The sequence below is a fragment of the Panulirus ornatus genome, chromosome 20, assembly GCF_036320965.1.
Source record: "Panulirus ornatus isolate Po-2019 chromosome 20, ASM3632096v1, whole genome shotgun sequence".
In the NCBI taxonomy this organism is placed as follows: domain Eukaryota; kingdom Metazoa; phylum Arthropoda; class Malacostraca; order Decapoda; family Palinuridae; genus Panulirus; species Panulirus ornatus.
Window position 1 is genome coordinate 5,361,572 of NC_092243.1, and position 15,986 is coordinate 5,377,557.

Consider the following 15,986-nt stretch of genomic DNA (forward strand, 5'->3'; position numbering starts at 1 on the left):
TTTTCTATCTGGTCCTTTTTCCCCTTAATCTTCCAATCACCAGTCACCTTCCTAAAAATGTGTTACCACCTATCCCACTCAAGTTAACTCTTCCATTAGATTACCCAGTTCCATTTGCCTACACCAACTTACACACAAACACTTGCTTTTCTATATTCTACTCCAATTCCTAATATCTCCTCTTAAAATTCTTCATAAGTCTGCTTGTAAAATCTCTTACTACCAAACTCATGTTGTTGCATGTGGATTTGCCACTTATGGTTACTTAAGTGCAATGTTATCTTGGGGTCCTTCTAGTAAATCTGCTAACCCCTCTAAATTAAATGCTGCTGTGTTGTATGATCACCATTTTAGCAGACTGAAATGAACACACTAGAGACAATTCATAAACAAATAAAAAGCAAAATCAGTGGGCCAGAGCATGTGAACTACCATGAATGACTGAAAAATCTTTTGAAGTACATAACCTTGAAAAGCATAAGAATACAAGAAAATATATGCCTTGCGAGTAAGAGATATCCTAAAACTGAAAGCACCTCACAAGGTAGATACAGAATCATTGGATCAAATGTAATATCTGGAAACATCAAAAAGGCATCATATAAAAATTTTCAAATGCCCAGTGAGGAAAATGGAATGATCATTTAATGCCATTGCAGGAGAATTATCAAACGTACATTTGGTAATTATAAATATATTCAAAAGAAAGCTCAATTCTTAGTTGAAGACAGTAAAGGATGAGCCTAGAATAGACAATCATGCCACAGGATCAGAGAAAAAACAATCATTCAACAAGCAAGATATGAAATTAGTAGGATGGAGTCATGCCACAGGATCAGAGAAAAAACAATCATCTAACAAGCAAGATATGAAATTTGTAGGATGGAGATTGAAACAGAATAATCCCACTAATAAGCAATGCGGTGAGTGCAATGCATTAGCCATGACAATGGCAAAATCTCACTGTAAGTACTCAGAGGTAGGAAATGAGCCACTGATGAAGAGGGTTGCCTTAACATTAAAAACAACATATACTGGGGCAAGCTGAAGCGGCAAGAGTGTCATGCATTTAGGCCTGGAGAGAAAACATACATGCTTTTATGAAGAATGCTGATTAGATAACGATACACCTCCACCTGCCTCTACTTTATCAACCTCCAATATCCAACGCTACCTCTCTGGACCATCAACCTCTAACCCTAACCCTGCTGCTTCTGCTCTGCCAGCATGCAACCTCTCCAGTATTCTCTATCCAGTGCTCTCTAATGATGATAGCCCCTTGCCTATTTCTACTGTCAAAGTTACCCTGTCAATACCTCCAAGTTACTCTTTAATATGCTCTCCCCAAAAATCTGAAAACACCATCCTGCACTACAAAAGCATCCATTTCTCAAGCAGTTACACTTCCCTGTTGATAAAGAGTATTAAAGTAAATACTTGTTACCTCTAAGTTTCTTTAAACTTTGTTTTTAAATATAATATGATTGTTTTATTTTCACTTCGGAAATTTTTTGCTGAACCTGTTATGAAATGGAGCTACAAAGTTTTTTGTGAAGGTTGTGATGAGATCCTGAAATGCATCCCAATTAATCAGTATTAAGAGACTCTCTTTGTGCAAACTTTTTTGGAACAAATTCCTCACTTCAAGAGGGGACGAGGTATACTTACCAAAATTTCTACCTTGTTTTGTCCCAAAATGCACAATGTGAATCAAGGAAGAGGCATGTAATTATGCAGAAAGATCTTATACCTCTTGTATGAGAGTTTATTAAGGTTAGCAATCTTGCCCAGTGCACTGTTCTAGACTCAGCAACTCAAAACAGAGAAAATAATAGACTGAAGTGGTGTTGGATATCTGCCCAAACAAGTGAATTCTGCACCTCCAAACACCATTTCATTGAGCACCTTGCAAGTGCTGGAGCACTGGAGATGCCAAATTTTGGAACAACTGACTGGACATATCAGAGTATCATATATTAGTATGCTACTCAAATACTAAAAATCCTGTGGAATGTTCTACATTTTTTCATTCATTCAATCAAATATTTAATGAAGTCCTAAGTCACTGAAATCTTTTATAACGATTATAATTTTCTAATTAAGATTTATAATCATAATGCAACAGCAAAATGTACTCTATATTCGTATTGCAATATGCTTAAGCTAACTTGTATCCTGGGCCTGTGCAGTTGGAGTTATTTCAATATTTTTCAATTATCTCTTATTATATATGTAGAACGATCATCTACAAAAAGGCTCTGGGAACCATAAAATACAAAATAATTTTCTAAAATACCATCATTGTTAAAACTGTATCATACTATAAAATGTGATTATATGGTATCATTTTAGTAACAACATGTTTTAAATGCATCGATACCTTATTGCAAATTTTTTTTTAATATCAACTCAGCATAACATTCCCTTGTACTGTATCATACTTATGGTACTTTTGATTCTAATGGTAATACTTCATTCCTCCATGTCTGTCTGGCTTGTGGGAACTATCATCATTTGCAGATAGGGAAAAATGTTATACAATTTTTCACATATAAATCAAAATGGACTTCTGACCACACATGAGAAAGTACAGCCTTCGAGTTTTCAGGAGTTTTGATTTTCAATGACCATATGTGCTATAATCTTCAAACATTTTCTGCCTAAATAATTTTGCTCACCTTTCAAGTTAAATAAATTTATGAATAAAAGAAAACTAGGCCCAGCAGCATAATTCAGATTTACTGATATTTCCTCCATCACTAATATATAATCATAAAACACACAATAATTTGGAACTTCGAACAGTACTTAACCCTCTTGGGACTCAATCCACACTTACATGTTTTATAAAGTCAGGACACACCATACTTGCATGACTTGACCCTTCCTGCCCTCATTCAAACTGAGTCACCCCTTACCAGTATGAGAGATGCCTTAAAATGATTTGGCAGACTGTGAACTGTTAAACACTAGGAAAAGTTCACTATGTTCCAGTAATTCAGAAGGCATGCTTTAATGGTATGAAGAGGAGCCTTATGTCACAAGGAACTATAATCTATCCATGTAAACAATGGGATTGTATGGTCAATGGTGTAAGGAGTCTATCTATACTTGTACAAAATGCCTTTTCAAAAATGTGTATAATCAGCACATCACAAGAATATACCATTAACCCCAGGAAAGACACATAGAGTGTTTGCTACCCACATTACATGATGAGAGACAGTATGGCCCTAGAGAGCATGCTTATTATGCCCCAAGCAAATTATTGAGATTTTGGTACACTATTGATTGTGATAATGATTTGACAGATGTGGATTTGTACGCATTAGAAAAACTTTTTTACATTTCAGTAATCCGTTGGTGGTGAAGACGGGACAACACTGGAAGTGTTGGCAAATGTCAACAAACCAACTTTAAGCCAAGCTTATGCAGTGCCAAATCTAAATGCATGTACAGCAACACATGTCTGATTTACCAGTTTTTCCACATTTTTCTTGATATGTTCTAATTCTTGATGACTACATTAGTTTGAGTTTTTCGATAAACCTTTATCTTGGGTACCCATCTAAATTTTCTTGTCTCCATCCAATACCCCATAACATCTCCATAGATATGTATGCAAGCTGAGTGATATATCATGACATCAAATTTTCTGCCTCAATTTAAAAGCCATGTGCCAAGACCAGGTGGAAGACTACAATAATTTCTCCAAAGATTCAGTCATCCTCCAGCCATGCTAATGAAAGCACATTCTCCAGTTTTTTAAAGAAGGAAAATGAGCAGCTTTCAGCTAGATTTCGGGGACCAAACAGAAGATGGTCCTGAATTAGATGATGGTATTCGATCTTCGGATCATGAGGAAAATGATTTTGTTGACACTAACTATTCCAGTAATCAAAGTTAACCAAGATGAGAAGGAAGAGTTTCTGGTAAAAGATGAGGGAGTAATGCCAACACCTACATGATCTTGACAACTGAAGTGGCCAGTAATTGTAGAGGTCATTGAAATGATGTGGGACAAAGGATAGAACGTGCTAATTATGGGCTGAACCAGAACATGAGCCTAAAGCATATACAATTCTAAAGAGAGATATAATAATATAATAAAATAATATGATATAATGGTCACTTCACAAGCTTGTAGAATTATAATTAGGTAAGAGCGGGTGAAGCTGTGAAAACTTGCCAACACAAAGAAATTAAAATGCATGACAATAATAAACACTGCTTCAACAAGTAGTGTAAAACAAAAAGGGGAAGTAATGCAAAAAAACAGACACAAAGGGGGAAATAAGGTGATCAATTAAGAATGGAAAGTAGCAATATTAAAAATGTGGAGAAGTGAAAATCTCTGGATGATCACCAAATGGTGCACCATACAAATATGGCTTAAAGAAAACAAACTGCAAGAAAAGAAAAAACGAAAATATCTCCAGGTGCAAAACTTCCATGGATGAGATAAAAAAAAAAAGATCACCTTTAATCCACTACTACTGAAGAACATGGAAAATTTCATTCGTTAACGACTTTACAGAAATAACAAATGTTCTCTTACATGCTACCTACCTTCTTTATATAACCAAGATATAGAACTTGAAATGTAAACCAGAACAGTTGTAAACATCACCAAAGTAGACACTAGCGACTTCAAATTAGCTGTCTGTTGAGTTCACTTCCTGTTAGACACAAAAGAAAATTCAAAGTTTTAAGCTTATATCTTAAATGTTGCAAAATATAAAATCTTTACTGAAATTGAAAGTCCCTACTTTGAAAAAAAGAAAAGAAAAAAAAGTGCACCTTGTAAAAAAAAATTACACACCTACACCATAGAAAAAAAGGGAATCTGTAGAAAACTGGGAAGAGAAATCTTCCTCACATCATGCATATGATATTTTAACTAACTGTGAAGATTATCACAATCAAAGAATGCTCAGTGTCAATCATATGGGGTTATCTAAAAGGCTGACATAAAACAGATAATTGCCCAGTAAAGAATTTTCATTTATTCATTTCATTACAGTCTTTCTATTTCACCAGTAGAATTTAAGATACTACAAACAAAGCTTTATCAGAGTCTTGGAAAATATGCCCATCATCCAATGCTTGGAGCTTAAAATTACTTATAGGATAAATCAGTTAGGTGTGCCACTGTAATGACTAGAACAGCAGTGATTTTGTATTGCAATGGTTTATGTAGTCTATGGAGAACAAAATAAGAGTGGCAATGTGTGATTTAGATAGTCTTTTTTATTTTCTGATAATACATATAAGTAGGCAGTGGAGTGGGCTGAGGTCAGGGAAATTGTGAGGTTATAGAAATGTAAAACTAAGAAACACTTCAAGAAATCAAAAGAATCCATGAAATCTCATCTGGCTTTTCCTGTGGAATGAGGAGCACCTTGATTTTCAATGTTTGGATAATAGTTTCATCAACTGTACCCTGCTAAATTACACATTTGCTGTAGTACATTCGTTTCATCTACTGTATCCTGCTAAATTACACGTTGGCTGTAGTACATTAACGAACTGGTATGCTTTTGTGAGCACATCATTATACATAAAAATGAGAATAACAATTTCTTATACTCTTTTAAACAAGTGACAATTAGGTAAATTTCACTTCCTACAGGAGGTTAGAAAAAATTTTACTTGGTCCTGTTGATTTCCACAAATGTTTCACTTCTACATTTTTGTAACACTATAATTTCCTTGACCAGCATTGCCCTCCCTGCTATCTATCTATTGTCCAGAATTACACAAAAATATGTATTATTTCATGCTCCAACACATACTATATTCTCCACACACAACACCATGATTACAAAATCACTAATGTTCCACAACTAAACCAAACTTTTAGCCTGGCTTATTTCACATCTTTCTTAAAGATCAGTTTAGCCCTATATTATCTAGAAGAGGACACTAAGAAATTTTGTTCTGTAATAGTTGTGTAATATTAAGAGAACAGAAAAAAAAATGCATAACATAATTCCAAGTATTATATTTCACCTGTACCATCAAATTAAGTAATAATAGTGAGAGTTATAAATATCAAATCAAGGATAATGTGGGGTTACTTTACATAAAAGTGAATGTAACGTACAATATTCCATCAGAACTTCTGAAAACCTCGCACAGCCTAACATAGTCACTAATATTTACTGTAGAAACACCAGAATACCAATGTTAATGTGTAATGGTTGCTTGTAGCGAGAGTGAGCATTGACAGAATGGCTGCTGGTCTGTCAAGTTTGCAGAAGTATATTGACAGAACAAAGCTCGTTCATGGGAGTGTCTAGTATATTTGAAGATACCAAATACTATATTCTATGCCGCTACAAAGGTTGGGCAAGGTTTTCATATGTTCTTGTTCTATTAACATTTTACAAGTTTCATTTATATTTACATTAATTAACCGTTCCCATTACTTGAAATTCATAACCCTCACCACTATATTATGTTTCTTAACTTATAAAACAAACATGTCAATCTCTCCCACTTGCGTTTTCTAAACCCAATACTACAATCGCCATACAAAATAACTCAATAACAACAGCTAATTTTGATATGGAGATACCCTCTTAAGTCACCAATATAGGAAAATAGATCTATGATCTTTTTTTCCTCTATTCCTAACACCTAACCTGATGATACAAAAATGCATTACCAACCTTAATATATATAATGAACATTTTGATATGCACTTACGAATCAATTTTACTCAATTTGTTCATGACCTTTCCCTGTCTCAGTAAATAAAGGCATTTAATACAATAATATATATCATAATACATTTTTACCTATCGTTATTCTAGGTTGTCACTACTACAGTACCACCAAAAATCACGGATTTCCAGTTTAATGAATGTAGTCTTTACCTGAAGGCATACTTAACCAACGAAGCAACAGTTCTTGACCAATTTTATGGAAAAAAAAAATTCATATGTTGTTTTCTATCGTTTTGCGTCGATATGGTTTAAAAATAACAACCAGAAGCAGCTTGGCTGACATGTTTACTGTTCTATAAACACCACTTAGGAAAAGTAAAGCCTGGGGGCATGTAACAATTAAAACAGATCTTACAGGGCAATTTGACACTGTATCGGCTCACGGTGACAGACATTAGTGCATTCATTCTAAAGGGGAAAAATTGGTAATATCAAACCTGACAGAAAATGTATTCTTAAAAAACTAAAGACATACCAATCATCACAAACCTACAAGCTACCACTTTCACTTGAGTCAACGATGTAATGAGAACAAGAACAGTGTCACTTTATCAATATTCACCAATGACAGTTTCTCACAGGAAATAAAGAAGATAGGTTAGCTTGGCACTGTCCGCCACCAACTACAGCAGACGATCGCAGCAGCTGCTGCTGCACCGACTCCGGAGTCCGGCCGCTGGACTGGATAAATTAATTTTGTGATCAAACACGTACAGGAAACTGCATGACAAAAATGCCTCATGAACATTCGTAGATAATAGATACTAATTACCCAGGGAGAAACTATACGACCCAAAATGTTTCCAGTGTGTCGTTAAGAGAGGCACAAAGCGGAATGGAATGGGAGAATGGAAATCGGAATCTATCCACTTTCCAAAATTGGGAACAAGATTAGAGTGGGTGGAGAGCTGTAACACTTTGTTACGGGGTGTGCTTGCATAAACCTATTTAGGAAATGTGGAGACTGAGAGAAAGGCACAGAAAACGGTAGCTCAATAATGCTATATTAAAATCTTTATTTATAGGGTCGAGTACCACGTATGCCAAGTTAGCGTTCTGTAGGCATTTTCATAAAATCGATATCACGGATTTACAAGAACAGCGACATTTAACAAGCCGACTTTCCCGTCAAACAATCCTCATATCACAGGAATAGCGACATTTAACACGTTGACTTTCCCGTCGAACGATCATCTCATTTAAACCCAAATCGATGAGTGACCAGTGACCCTTCCCCCAGTGATTCTTTATTTGATCCTTATCATTTATGGCCCCCGACCAACAACCATTATCTGGTGAACAGTATCAAAGCATAGAGACGGTTACCTATTCAGTAATATGTAACTGCACTGCGGATTATTCGGTATCCTCGAAGTGATAATCATGGCTTGGAGTTGAAATGGACAACTTCCCCAGCAACTTTCCAACGCTTCCTCCTCTGAAATCTCAGGCTACCATGTATATGACGAGTTCCAGGCCTCAAAAGTGTCTCAAGTGATTTCCAGGTAAATGTGGACACTCATATAGACCGTATAGCTTACCTAAATTCATTATGAGTGAAGTTGTAATCATGCACCCAAGGTTTAATACAAGGGGAAGAGTACACAGTCGAACTACACGCGACGTCGCGTTTTGAAACTGGTGATCATGGCAGCAACAAACCACAGCTTTTTTTTCTTTTTACACTGGTAAAGTTTCTCTGTGTGCATGTGCACCCAGAACTTGAAAAACAATGGAAGAACAGTTCAAAGCTGTAACGTCCATCGTTTTTCCACGCCCACAGACAAAAAGAAGTGAGTGCACAGTGACAAGACAATGCTGTCAGCATGGATGTTCACAGCAGAAACGTCATGTCTGCTAAGCGTAATTTTTTTATTCAGCTTTTATTTGTGTGGTAGAAGAAAACTGTGCTATGTGTAGACGACGCTGTCATTATCTCCTTTTTATCAAAAACTTGACAAAAAAAAATACAGCAATGGATTTAGAGTAAAATTTTATTCCACAATTAATGACCACTTTAAAGACATGATAAAGAATGATGATATTCAACTGCGGTTAAATTACCACGTAGCTAACATTACCAACCGTAGAGACCTAAGTTAAGACATTGAGGTGATCATGCACGCGGAATAAGTTCATTTTCATTATACCGAATCCACTGCCAAGATTTTCTTAAATATATTTTTCCTATAATTACCCCCCTAACGTCTACCAAATATTCATTACCTTTTTCTTGCTTTAAGATGATAATCTGGTATACTGTATAAGAATGAGAAGCGTTTTCAATAATCATGTCTTAGGAATAACAGACTTTTGTTTTAAAAATCATTGTAATAGTACAAGGCTGTGATTAAATGTGAAGTTAACAATTTGGACTAATAAAAAAATCAATCCAGGGCCATTAGTATGGGGAACTCGTTTCTGATACATCTGATACACTCATTCAGTCAGTTAGGCTATAATTTCAACTACCTTTGGGATTCTTGTACAGATATTAAATGACTTTAGATGCGCCCATATATTTTCTATGCGATATTTTATTGTCCTGAACCAAATAATTTGCGAAATAACGTTGATAAACGAGCAAGTTGTTTTGCACATCGAATGACTTCCTGGTTTGCCAGGCAGCTGCGAAATCACACACACACACACACACCATTATAGCCCTCTGAAACACAGCAGGGCATTCTTCGGGTAAATTAGGTATTTAATATCCAACCTATATATTTTATAAACAAGGATAAGAGACTACCCCTTTATTTATATAAAGTGAGCTAGGTTAGTCTTATATATATATATATATATATATATATATATATATATATATATATATATATATATATATATATTTTTTTTTTTTTTTTTTTTTTATACTTTGTCGCTGTCTCCCGCGTTTGCGAGGTAGCGCAAGGAGACAGCGACAAAGTATAAAAAAAAAAAAAAAAAAAAAATATATATATTTAATACTTGATCGCCATTTCTCGCGTAAGCGAGGTAGCGCCAGGGTCAGAGGAGAAAGGCCGCATTCGCTCACATTCATTCTCTAGCTGTCATGTGCAATGAACCGAAACCACATTTCCCTATCCACAATCAGGACTCACATACGTACCTTTCCATTAACAGCACGTCGGCTCCTGTATACCAGATCGTTGCAACTTAGTCCCGTGCAAGCTTTTCACCTTCTGCATGTTCAATTCTCAAACACTCGAAACCTTTCTCATTTCATCCTTCATCTCCAATTATTCTCCTCCTTCTCCTTGTTCCCTCTACTTCTAACATATATATCTCTTTGTTAACCTTTACTCACTCATTCTCTCCACATGACCAAACCATTTCAGGACACCCTCTCCAGCTTTCTCAGCCATATTCTTTTTATTACCATACCTCTCTCTTACCTTTTATTTCTTACTCGATCAAACAACTTCATATGCTGCTCCCAAATATTTTATTTCCAACACACTCACCCTATCCCACACATCAACTGTAGCCTATGCCTCGATCCATATAATATTATTGGGACTACTATACCTTTAAACATAACTATTTTTGCTCTTCCAGATAACGATATCTTTCCACACATTCCTCAATGCCCTCCGGTAGCTTTTCTCCCTTACTCACCCAATGTTTCCATTCGCTGCCATTTCCACCCCACCTAAACTGTCTCCCAACCCTGCTAATGATTATTCATCCTGACGGTCCTTGGCTATCGATACTTATATTTAATTTCGGTGTTATCTTCAATTCTGGTGTTGTAGGTGAAATATACTAAATACATCAATGACATAAACGGTCAAGAACAGTTGGGCAATCATGTTAAGCGGCGGGTGGGACAACTGGAAAAATTCCTCGGATGCATATTCTCTTTAATGTGTAATTTGGTGCACTTGCCCTTAGACAAAAATAACACCAACAAAGTACATAGGACTCGCCTCGCCTCACGTACAGATAAAATTCCAAGTACAAATGAATTCCTGTATAAGTCATTTGAACAAAAAATAAGTTATTTACAAAAGAAATTTCACAGGAATATTCTCTGCTGAACAAAAAGCAATAAACACCAGGTCAACTTTCTTTCAAAACTAAGACAAACCTTATTTACAACACTTAATACAATATTTCCAAAAGTTCACATATTGATCAAAGCCAAGGTGTTCACTATTAACACAATACTTGGTAACTTTCTTAATTCTAAATCACAACACACTTGGTCAATGTAACAACCTTATTATGCCCGTCGGCTTAATAGCTTATTCACTTTTACCCTACTTTTACTTCTCAAAACTTTAACCCTTAACAACAGCACCACTGTCGCACTACAAGTCCTGCTCTTACACAGACTGCCCAATATATCAATCTGCCTCCAGTGTAATTCACTTCTGGAACCCAACTTGAGTGCTTAGTCAAACCGGCACTTCCTGATAACCGCGCAGTCTACCAGCTTAGCTCTTCGCGTCTAACTACAGTTTGGAATATTTCATGCCAATCCACGGAACCAGGTGGATCTCACCTGACATAACCTCTCCATAAGGGCCGTCTGTGACGCTAAGTAGCAGGCCAAACCCTGTTATATAATTCCTATTACTGACCATCCCCAGGCGGCCATCGTTCCTCAGACGACGCCAAGTCGCCAACACTCTGATTCTTACCAAAAATACACAGTATCCTCACTGCCGCGAATTCCCCATATCATCATAACAATCTATGACTCTTTGTGCACCATACACAACCTTGTTCCACATATCAGTTCCTTACCTGTTTAGATATCGGCAACTTTTCAACCACGTAATGGAGCTATCGCTGTAAAACTTGCCGTGGGCTTGCTGGTAGATTTGGCGCGAAAACGTAGCAGGTGTGCCAACTTCATCCAGCTAACTTCCCTCAAAGCATTGTATATATGCATGTATATATGTATACTTACATACATTTATTCATCTTTTTATCATTTTACTCATTTATGTATATAATAAAGGAAGTTAGCAGGTTGAGATTGGTATGCCTGTGGTATGGAGGAGGGGAACCTCTCGGTCGGGTTGGTACCCCGAGGCACGCGCATGTCGTCTCTTGACATCAACTCTTCCAATCTTGTATTAGAAATCTTGGCATTATCTAAGCAGGTATGTGGCTAGGTTGAGTAACAAGGTTGTATATGGTGCTTGGAGAGTCATAGATTATTGTGGTGATTTGGGGTATTATTTGCAGAGAGGATATTTTTCTTTTTTACAGGAACTAGTGTTGGGGACCCGGCGCTGGCTGAGGGACGCTGGCTGTGAGAGAACGTAAAATACCCAGAGTTGGTACAACAGGTTCTGGCCTGCTAATTTGTGTCATGGACGGCTGCTCTGAGACCAGGGTAATTTCTAGGGAGAAGGGATATCCCAGGTGAGATCTACTTAAGTTCTGTAGAGTGGCATAGAACATTCCAAGCTGTAGCTAGAGCATGGATTTTGGCGCGATGGAGGACCGCTTTGACGAAGGGTCGGTTTGCCGAAGTACTCGGGCTGGGTTGCAGAAGTGAATTACACTTGAGTTAGAACAGGATTTCGAGTATGACAAATTGGTGTTGGTATTAAGGGTTAATGCACAGAGGTTTAGAGGAAGGCAATTAGGGTACAAGTGTGAACTACTATTAAACTGACTGGCCTAGTAAGTTTTGGTCACTGACTTGACTAATTTAGAAGTTGCTAAGCATTGTGCTAATAGCGAACACCCTGGAGGTGAACAATTTGGAAATATTGGAATTGTTTTTCTTTGTGAATAAGGTTTCATTTAGTTTGAAAATATTGACGTGTTTATCGTTTTGTGTATGGCAGAAATTATTTTTGTTAATATTTCTGTTGTAAATGACTAGATTTTTTCTCTCAGTCACCTAGGCAGAATTTCATGTTTCAGATTTTCTATGAGACGAGCCCTGTGTACTCTGCTATAGGTGTCATTTAATGGTGAAAGCATTTTCGCCTCACAAACACACACACACACACACTATATATATATATATATATATATATATATATATATATATATATATATATATATATATATATATATATATAGGGGTAAGAAAAAGGAGTTGCTACTATTTGATAGTTTATGTTCAAGTAGATTACCCTGGGGCCCATAAGTCATGGTTTAAGTAAAGTTCCTTAATGAGAACATCAATGACCCAACCAGGCCAGTAGACTGCCAAGCATACTGTAACCACTCTCTTGCTGGTAATAACCAAAACACTCGAATTCACATGTGAGGGAAATTTAGTTAATGAACCTTAACACTTCAAAACAAGCAATCTACTGTAATTCCTGCTTTACAGCATTATGCTGACCAGCGGCTTTGCCTAGTCTCTGGAAGTAAAAGTTTACTTAGGGAGCATCAGATAGTTACACATGTCCTTCCGGTCAATTTGATCCGTACGTGCACGGGGATTCGGGCGTGCGGCAGCCTTCGCTAAGCGACGGCATGTACGTCCACTATTCATGTGCACAGCTGTGCACCCAGCGTATGTCTTTAGGATGGCTTACTGTTTCCGTACACAAATGCTAAGATTCTCTTTTACCCTACTTTTACCTCTCAAAACTTTAACCCTTAACACCATCACCACTGCCACACTACAAGTCCTGCTCTTATACAAACTGCTCAATATGTTAATCTGCCTCTAGTGTAATTCACTTACAGTGTTGAAAAGGTAAATTGATTGGCATAAAGCTCGGTGAATGATGAGAGAAGAAGTTGTGGTCACCCAGTGTGGAAAACGTGTTCACAGAACCCGAGCCCTGATCATCCCGTCTCAGCCTCGCTTCATCTTTCTCTGAGTCTTTGTGTCGCTAACTTTTCAGCTGGGGCTTAAAGATTTTTTTCCCCGTTTTCAAATTTTGCGAGACGGGTTATACAAAACGAGTTAAAGGTGAAAATAAATTGGAACAATTTTGGACCAGTAACATCTGTAGGAGCATAAGTTTCTAATGGGTGACCCTCAAGATTAGTAGAATTTACAAGAATACGAGAGTTCTGTAACATTCGGAAGGAGAGCTTTTGGCGAATACGTATACAGACTAGATGAAAGCCATTCCCTAGAACTAGGATATGAGAGTTTGGGAGTATATGGGAGGGACAGACAACAGAGACGGCCCGTTAGCCCATGTTTTGGTTGTTTTCAACTTTAAAGCATATAAGTGGATGAGACAAAGATAGATTTCATGGGATTCACCATAATTAGGGAAATTCTACTAAGTGAACTATAGTGCGAGGTGAGGCGTACGATATTTTAGTACAAGACAAACTCGTGCCTTGATTATTCGCTAGTTTGTATGTGTTGGTGAATTTGTGCTATGCGTTCTTACGTGTATTTCCTACAGCGCGTTGTTATGTATATAACAGCTTTTTTTCTATAGTTTGTGTTAAATTACGAATGATAGACTCGAAAATATGAATACACTTGTTATTAATAAGTTAGTTGACGAGACTGACGACCAGTTTTGAACAAAATAATGATTTTTGGTAACTAAAGAGCTGATGACAAGCAAGTTATATTTTTGTTGTTGTTGTTCGATGAAACAAATTGGTTTGCTTTTGCGCTTGATCTATTGTTGCACTTCATTGGATACATTTAAGGATAAAGAAAAACTTGGAACAAAAATTGTAGATTGGCAGGATGAAAAGTCTGAGCTCATTGGTGATGAAACATATGACTGGGGACAGGTTTGGTAAAGGAGGTTAAGAAAGAACGGGAAATGACTTTAGCAAGGACCAGTTAACACCCGTAGAGATGGATGTAGCTTACATGATCAGTAGGAGATATAACATGAAGCAAAATTTAATTGAAGCTGCTCTGGAAAGCATTTAGCGAATGGAAGATACTTCTCGATGAAAGCCTTTCGTTGAAACTTAAGAATTATGGGAAAAAATAACCTCCTGCCTTATTCCAGATAGTCTCAGTTAGCATTTGTTTTAGCTGACCACGGCTTTTTTTTTTTTTAAGGTATAGATACTAGTGGATTTAATTGCTATCGTCAGTACTTTGTACTTTTTTTTTTTTGACATGATACAGATTTTGGCTTAATTACCTTTTATTTCGTATGAATTTAACCAGACACCATATATACGGGCTTCCGTGGTGTAGTGTTACTGACCATGAGCCAGCACTAGCCCACCGGGCTTGTAAGGGCTTGAATCGTGTGCACAGCTATACCACCACAGCCAACTCCTCCTGTTCATCCTTCCCTTGGACTTGATCGATAAATGGGTACCCGACATAGACGTGTGTGTGTGTGTGTGTGTGTGTGTGTGTGTGTGTGTATACACACGTATGAGTACAGAAATGATACTCATACAAAAGATGTTATACATATATTACCATCTACATGGCGTTACCGGACTCAGCCTCCATGTGGTTACGCCGCGATTGAAAAGTTACCTTCTGCTGCGTATCGTCAGTTTCCTCGAAGAACTTCTCTTTCCAAAGCAGACCGTCTTGTCCTGAGGTTACATACTATTGATAATGATTATCCACTCCAAATTTGTTGTGAAGGGTCGATCTATTATAGACGTTGCATGCTAGATGTATGAAGTGGTACATATTGCTAGTGCGTGGTGGCCCAGTATTGCCCTGCCACTGAGGAAGACTTGGGCAGCAATGTTTGGAACAAGAAGCCTATGTGCATTCCAAGCTCATATAGTTTAGATCCTCTTTAGGTTCGTAGGTAGGTTCCCTTATTATTAACTCTCAGATTCCCATCTCTGGGTTAAGTACAGTATCATCATATAGTTTAGATCCTCTTTAGGTTCGTAGGTAAGTTCCCTTATTATTAACTCTCAGATTCCCATCTCTGGGTTAAGTACAGTATCAGAGTATATTATGGGACTATATAGACTTATCATCTGTGGAATGCCACAAGGCATCCATCCAGTTTAGCCTAACTATATTTTATGGCTGTGATCAATATGCTTTGCGGAAATGCATGTTTCTTTGCTTTGTTGAGATTTATCCTGCTGCTAGCGTCATCAGAGCTCTTCCCTGCTTTAGTATTAATTTCCATCAGAAGTATGAGGTTATGTTAACCTGACTACGAAATAAGTGACCATCTCCTTGTGTAGACTATTTGGCGTAATTCAGCCGATCATTTGAAATATATCCATCATGGTGACCGTATATTTCCTTATGCAGTTCAAGCATTCTTCATCATCTCGAGGCATATAGTTCAAGTTCACAATGAACACATTGGTTACATTGTTCAGGTGGTCGACTAGCCGGCTTCCTAATCG

The 15,986-nt window shown here is 37.1% G+C and overlaps 1 protein-coding gene across 10 annotated transcripts in view; it reads right to left on the reverse strand.

Annotated features, from left to right (window-relative positions):
* LOC139755878 (hexosaminidase D-like) overlaps positions 1-11,698 on the reverse strand; it is a 43,439-nt gene extending 31,741 nt beyond the window's left edge. For 2 of the 10 annotated variants that reach the window (XR_011714192.1, XM_071674557.1), the window contains exons 1-2: positions 7,294-7,497; positions 4,570-4,679 (exon numbers count right to left, since the gene is read on the reverse strand). The gene's annotated coding sequence lies outside the window, so the exon portion shown is untranslated. The other 8 variants (XR_011714193.1, XM_071674563.1, XR_011714191.1 and 5 more) reach the window with 7 other exon arrangements.
* Positions 11,699-15,986: the final 4,288 nt, after the last annotated feature.